At 32.7% G+C, this 8013-nt stretch overlaps 1 long non-coding RNA gene across 3 annotated transcripts; it reads right to left on the bottom strand.

The window, feature by feature from the left end:
* Positions 1-2768: 2768 nt before the first annotated feature.
* Positions 2769-7444, bottom strand: LOC139845256 (uncharacterized). 3 transcript variants are annotated; one of them, XR_011758257.1, is made up of 5 exons: positions 6161-7444; positions 4860-4927; positions 4581-4631; positions 4047-4100; positions 2769-3324 (listed from the first exon to the last, which is right to left on the bottom strand). It is a non-coding gene; the product is annotated as an uncharacterized lncRNA (long non-coding RNA). The 3 variants fall into 3 exon arrangements; XR_011758256.1 differs by lacking the exon at positions 2769-3324 and having other exon boundaries at positions 3620-4100; positions 6161-6247; positions 6343-7444; XR_011758255.1 differs by lacking the exon at positions 2769-3324 and having other exon boundaries at positions 3620-4100.
* Positions 7445-8013: the final 569 nt, after the last annotated feature.

Raw genomic sequence — 8013 nt, 5'->3', positions numbered from 1 at the left:
TAATTGTATGAATAACTTGCGACGTGTATTTAAAACGTGTTTATAAATATGGAGAATATATATTAAATTGGTTATAAAACGTTTGATAATACTATTATATTAGTAAATAACGAGAAGATGATTTATTGAAGTAAATGACCAAAACACTCAAATGTATAAGTTATATTTCGAGTGATATAGTTTATGGATAATTTAAGTCTATATTTTGACAAAGGTAAGAGTCACGAAACGAAAAGTGCAAGTTTTCTAAGCGTACGAAACAACGTTCGAAAAACCGGAACCGGGACATAAGTCGAGTGACGACGTACGACTTATCGGAACAAAAGTTACAAGTCCACTACGCACGAGAATATAATATAATATATAATTAATTTATATAAATTATATATATTATATATAAATATAATAATATGTCGACGAACTAAAAACAAAGTAGATGTGAGCTGGATCTGGGGCTCATGCGATTGCATGGGTTCCCCTCACATTTCCCATGCGATCGCATGGAAGCTGGGGACAGAAAACTTGTATAAAACTCGATCAGTTTTTGGCCGAAATCATTCACTCTTTCTCAATCTCTCTAATATAATTTATATATTATTATTATTATTATTATTATTATTATTATTATTATTATTATTATTATTATTATTATTATTATTATTATTATTATTATAATTAAGATTAATATTAATATTATTATTAATCTTATAGTTAGGGGTATTATTATTAGTAGTATTATACATAAAATATTACGATGGGAGTATGCTCGAACGATTTCAAAACAAGCTTTTTGAGCGGGATAGAGCTAAGGAAACTATGGGTTATAGCTATGGAGGTTATGGGTAATGTTCATGGGTATTGTTCGCAAGTCAAACCTAGTGTTTATCATCTCTGTTGCGTCTACGTACTTTCCTGCAATATTGAATCACAATATTGATACGTGAGCATTCATATCTTATCTTTTATATATTAATAGTGTATCCATGTCTAGTGCTCGAGTATATATATTTATGCATGCTTGTATGCTAAATTTTGTCGTTAAATAGTTTATGATGAATCAAGAATTTAATACATATATTACTGATATAAGGTATATGATATGCATGTTATTAGAAAGCTGACGAAAAATCAATAACTTTTCATTTAGAAATCGCGTAATTTCGATGAACGAATTAAAAGATATGGGCAACTGAATTATGATTAACGTTAATTAGAATTGCTTTTGAATCTGCAAATAATATTTAAACTACTTGTTTATAAGATTGATAAAGTGGATTTTTAAATGTTACCAGCTGAGTAAATGAATTCTTAAATAAGGCATGTCTTGTTTTGTTGAACAATGGTCAAGTTGACTGTTTTATCATATTTTAAAGCTTTATAAAACTATAGTCTAATTATACAAGTATTGGGAAACCATGTGAAATGTTAAACTATTTTCGATTGCCATGATCATTCAAACTATAGTATAGATTTTAAAAGTCACTATTGAGTCAGGTTGACTTTTTGAAATGACTTTTGATAACTTTTGTATGTCGATCTCGAGCATCAGGATTGTGATACACTATGACCTGACCTAGCTTGATAGACATTTATTGACCAACATATGTTCTCTAGGTTGAAATCTATGATTACTTTGCATTCCGAGTTTCGGTCACATTTCGATGAATGACCTTATGTGCTGCTAAGGTGAGTTTCATTTGCTCCCTTTTTAATTGCTTTTGCAATCTATATTTTTGGGATGAGAATACATGCACTTTATTTTAAACGCAATTGATACAAGTACATACTAAATTCTACACCGAGTTTGAACCGAAAATTCCTTAGCTTTGGTAACTAGTAACTGCCAGTTATAAGAACTGGTGGGCGCGAGTAGTTGTATATGGATCCATAGGACTTGACATCCCCGTCTGTTCCAGGTATAGAAACCCTAGCATGAACTATAAAACAGACGTATGCTATTTGAGTTAGTACACGTTGGTTTGCGTGTATTGTACATGTTGGTTGCATGTATGTTAAAACAGGGGTACTTATTATAACGTTAAAGTTTAGTTACCAGGGTGCTCAATCTTGTAGAATATTTTGATAAACGTTTCTGGATGAAACAACTGAAATCTTGTGATCCACCTTTATATATAGATTATGCGAAACATTAAAACTATGAACTCACCAACCTTTGTGTTGACATTTGTTAGCATGTTTATTCTCAGGTTCCCTAGAAGTCTTCCGCTGTTTGCTTATATGTTAGACAAGCTTTGTGCATGGAGTCATACATGCTTTATTCAAGAAAACGTTGCATTCACAAAACCATCATCATGTATTATTGTAAACTATTATTTACGGTGATTGTCTATATGTAGAAATCATCAAATGTCGAAAACCTTGGATTTAAATATTCATTTATGGTATACCTTTTCAAAAGAATGCAATGTTTATAAAACGTATCATGTAGAGGTCATATACCTCGCAATGAAATCGATGAATGATGTATTCGTCCATATGGATTTGGAACGACCGTCAAAGTTGGTATCAGAGCGTTGGTCTTAGCGATCCAGGTCTTGCATTAGTGTGTCTAACTGATAGTTGTTTAGATGCATTAGTGAGTCTGGACTTCGACCGTGTCTGCATGTCAAAAGTTTTGCTTATCATTTCTTGTCGGAAATTACCTGCTTATCATTCTTAGTCTAGACACGTTTTATTGCATTAATTGCATGAATAGTGTATAGACAAAATTCATATCTTAGCATATCTGTTACTGTAAACTTTGCCTGACAGCTTTCGAAAGTTCCTCCGTAATTTGCGGGATCCCTTGTACTATATATAGGTATTCTATGTAATTAGAATATCATCCGATATCCAAAAATCATTTTATATCAAAAATCCTTTATCTAACCGTGTAAGATGAATTCCGCATCTAGTTTGAATTCCTCAGATTCCGACAGCTATTCCGATATGGAATTCTACCCGAGCTCCGAAAGCAGCGTAACCGGAATGGATCAACCAATTAGCCATAATCTATTCTGGATGAATTGGGGATGGGTTCGTAGTCGACTTAACCAATGGAGACAAGAAGAAGGCGATCCTTTCCACCAACCAAATTCACCTCTTGGCGAAGAACCTGAAGCACTTACCGGCGAACCCGTTCGAAACACCATTTTCACCCTCATTTCTAGGATATCTCGCAACGATTATATAATATCTCGAATTCTAAAGCTTATTCATCCCCTTGTTCAAACCGCCAATTATCCCGGAATAATAGAAGAAGCCAACGAGTTTCGCGCTCGAGTAGTGACTTTGGAGAACATTATGTCATATGCTTCGTAAGCCCTACAAACATAGACATCAAAATACTTACCAGAGAATTATGATTTATTGCAACAATCAAATTCAGCCGTTTCAGATAAATTACTATTCCTTCTTAAGCATATTGCTGAAAAAAGAGGTGAAGTTGATATGATTTTTCATGGTAGATAGCTATTTGGCTACGAGAATAGTGATATCCTAATTTGTGAGTTTTCTATTCGACATACCTAGCAATAAGTAATAAGTAGTAAATTTTGTAAATGAAAAACGGATCGATATTACAAAATTAACTCATTCAAAATTACTATTCCTTTGATCTGCCTTGCAACCTCTCTTCAATATCACTAGCCGAGGCAAATCTTGACGGAATACCCCGGATCTCAAGCCACACATATCTAACAAACCAATCGACCAAGTCGGAAAAGGGAACAATCGGAACAAAACTATTTAAACCTTTTTATACGGGTCCAACAGTTTAGATACATCATCTTCTAAATTGGGACACACCACTACAAAACCAAACAATAACCCAACTTGCTATAAGTTCCTCTCATAACAATAAATAATCGAACAACAATAAGTTCACATCCAACAATTTTACATTGTATGTACAAGAGAAGGTAATTAACTAAAAAGGACAAAACACCTATTCATATATCAGAATCCTGTCCAACCTAGCAACTAAATAGAGACCATATGAGTCAAAATTAACGAGTTTAGAGACTGTCAAATTTAGAATAACTTACAGTCTCCCCCGGTTCGAGCATATCAGCAATCCGTCTCTTAATACTTCTAATATCCTGCCAAAAGCAACCACCATTATTGCCATAATTTTTATTCTTTGAATAGATACATAATTAACAAAACAAAAACTTGGATTGAATTGCATTCATTAATATTATATCATTGTTATGCTCTCAAATAACACAGTATTTATAGTGAAGACTGAAGACTTCTCATAAAAATAGTTGAGCCCGACAGTGGGTATAAGTACGGGAAGACATTGGTTTATCCTCTAGTTATTATCTATCTAGAATGTTTTACTAGCCAAAAATTCAGCATCTGCTACATCGTCAAGAAGATGTAGACGAAAAAAGATACAAAAAATAGTATAATGAAAACTCGATGTAAACAAAATGGGGACGTGAAAACCTCATATGAAAACTCGTTTTAAACATGCTCTGGCTAAACGTTGGGCATCATTTTACACAGCAGGTTCATCTTCAGCAACTTGTTAATATCAATCAAACAAACCATAAAAGCAACGGATAAAACCATACCAGTGTTAAAATAGGCTTTCTGAAAACAATCATTTAACCACCCTCCAACATCTGAAAACAAAACAGTACAACACAAATCATTTGAAACCAAACGGATAGAAGTGTTACAAAATGAATATATCAAATTACACAATTGGAAACAACCAATAAAAGAATCCTAGGTAATTTAAAACCACACAAGTCATTTAAAGACGCCTGTTGAAAAGAGCTGCTACAACTGATGTCATGAACTAAAAAGAGATTCATAATTATATTATCTGGATAAAAACTACTACTTACAAGTCTCAGCCATATTCGCACATCAAACTGATTTAAAAGTTCACTCACCACCAGAGCGTGCATCATACCTGCACAAAGAATCCTAGTTAGATCCCTTGTTCATAACAAAACATACAAAGATACTATGATTTCCATCAAAATACTTTGCCCCATTTTTTATAAACCTTAATATAGCAAAAGTTCTGTTTTTAAGATGAGCCAATGCACGCATATTATAGATACTGTATGTCTGTATCTTATATTTTTAACGGGATCTAACCTAAGGCACGCACATGAATAAATGGGTAAATTTTTAGAAAGGTTTGCAAACATAATAATATGAAAATTGCATACCATTTCTGGATATCAAACGTTCACACACGTTCGGCACAGGCGTGTAATTTCAGTCTGCTAAACTACTAAGAGCATTTAAAAACTTTCACAAACAGAAAAAATAAATGGGCACATAAAGTTTTTGAAACTTTTTAAAACTCATAACCGTAATATCAAAATTTTAATTGTATGACGCTAAACCAGCCTTTGGGCCATTCAGAAAGGATGCTTTCAAGATTAACACATGCATATCATCAAACAAATATAACTTTCGAGAAACCAAGAAAAAATAAAAGAACAAAAAGCAAAACAATAATTAAAAAAATGCCTAAATAAAGTTAAGTTAAGGAACAAATTCCCAGGTTATATGATCCAAAGAGTGTTTTCAAGATGAGTGCATGAATAGATTCAAGTACATTTATAAGATTCATAGTCATTATCAATATCATTAAATTGTAATTCATCATATTAGCCAGTTTCAACCTATAAACAGTACAGCATACCTTTTACCAAATTTTGTAAATTCAAAACACTGAGAATGCAAACTTTACACACCTATAGTCAACCTGTCAACCAATAGCTGAGGGCATTGAAAATTGTACTTCTATGCAATTTCATTATTTGATCATTGTGTATTCTTGAAACCCAGATGGATTTTGCTCAGTATTGTTTAGGGATGAATGTAATATTGTACTTCTATCAAATTACATTATCCGATAATTGTGTATTTCTGAAAGGAGTTGTTATATTTTATATGGTACATAGACAAACCTACTAATTATATACAGATACAACTACCATTAGTATATAACTCTGGTATGAAACAATATAGGAAACTAAAGATGCTAAAAACAAATTTATGAAGAAAGACCATAACAACAAATATAAGGGCAAAAACAACATATGCATAAGATCATCACAAAAGACATATGACCAAAATGTGTCAAGACATAGCAACACACAAATCCAGCAAAGGCATGGTTGCTCACCTTGTAGTTGAACCAAGATTGATTAGCTGCACCTGAAACAAACCTCTACGAGTCTACCAACGGAAGTGTGCAACTGAGCAGGTATATCTACGTATATAAAAAGGCACAAACAAATTATAATGAGATAAAACACACAACAACCAATGGCACCCAATTCGAAAAGTCAACACAAATAATATCACCTGTTAACAGAATGGGCATCGTCAAGCAAGACAGAAGCCACAACAGGAGATGCCGACAACGGGTCAGCAACAACGATAGCAACAGATACATGTTTGTTTAACCCATTTGAGTCATTGATCCATTTTAACTATTTAAATTTGAAATATTTAACCCATTTGTTAGAGTCATGGGTCTAAATTACCACTATATATGAATCAGTGATTTTTTCATGTAGACAAAAGTTACCCAACATCAATTAGTACATAGGTAAATAAAGCTTATCGTGCTATGCTGGCCACCACCGCCGTCACCAACAACCATTGCAATCAAATCCCACTAAGTAAGTTAAAAACCCTAGCAAACAAATGCCTGAATAAATTGAAAAAAAAAAAAAAAAAAAAAAAAAAAAGACGACAATAAAAAATCATATAATCAAACATGCAATCGAGGAAAAATATTACAGATGGTATACCATCAAAATATTACATAAGAGAATGTAATTGGTTGTTAGTATCCTTCTTGTCCCACATCATCCTACATAAAACCTTTAAGTGGAGCACTTCTTGCATTTTTTCATTATACACCATCAATATCAAATATGCTTGATACAATATCTGTTCATTTATGAGTTACAACTAATTTTCATAAGTTAAGAACTGTATGATTACTAATGCGATTATAGTTACACACTCTATGTTATACGTACAGATGCAGAAACACATTCAGCATGCGTTTGGAAGGTGAACTGCTACTGTAATCTGTATCTGTATTACAGCAGCGACATAACGAATCAGTTTCAAATTCAGCATATTTATAGGCTTAAGAAATAGATTCGTAATACTGTGAAGTGGAATATTGACACTCAGTCTAAATGTTTAATATAAAAACAAAGGTTAATCAGTTTTCACGTTTCACCCTGCTACTGTTGAAGACAAATCCTTGTGGATTATATGAACTGAATATATCAATGGCATTCATCCAAAGTTCCAACTTTATTTAAACATTAGAACCACCTACTAAATACAAGGAATACATGTCTATCATGAATCATCAGTGCAACTAATGTATACGGTTTTAGATTACGAAAATCATTTAAGCTTGAAACACAACATAAAAAGAACAACTTCATATACAACTATTTTTTTTTTATTTTTTTTTTGGGTAAGCAAGGAAACCCTCCTATGAACGAGCACATTGGCTCCTCCATAGAAGACACTAATTTATGAAAATCAGTATTCCTCAGTTTAAAAACTTATAAAAGGCCACAAGTTAATCATCACCCGAATACAAATTATAGACAAAAGTCTTGATTGATAATGAACTGAATTCTACCAGTGACACAAAACCCAAAATGACAGACAAGATCTGTGGATAAGTAAAATTCAAAACCCTAATTTATGTCTTAAATCTATCAACAGCACAAGGCCCTAATTTATAAATCTAAACCCTAATTGATGGTCTAAATCATCAGTAGCACAAAAACCCTAATTCATCATATGGTAAATCTATCAATGGCAATGAAACCCTAATCATAGCTTTGAATCCAGACTGACGAGCTAAGCATATCAAGTGTACCAAAACCCTAAATCATACAAAAGTAACTCTATCATTGGCAAAAAAATATACCCTAATAACCCTAAATCATACAAAAGTAACTCTATCATTGGCAAAAAAATATACCCTAATTACGT

Source organism: Rutidosis leptorrhynchoides, chromosome 4, assembly GCF_046630445.1.
Source record: "Rutidosis leptorrhynchoides isolate AG116_Rl617_1_P2 chromosome 4, CSIRO_AGI_Rlap_v1, whole genome shotgun sequence".
Classification (NCBI taxonomy): domain Eukaryota; kingdom Viridiplantae; phylum Streptophyta; class Magnoliopsida; order Asterales; family Asteraceae; genus Rutidosis; species Rutidosis leptorrhynchoides.
The sequence above is the reverse complement of the archived record's forward strand: the minus strand, read 5'-3'. Positions and strand labels throughout refer to the sequence as shown.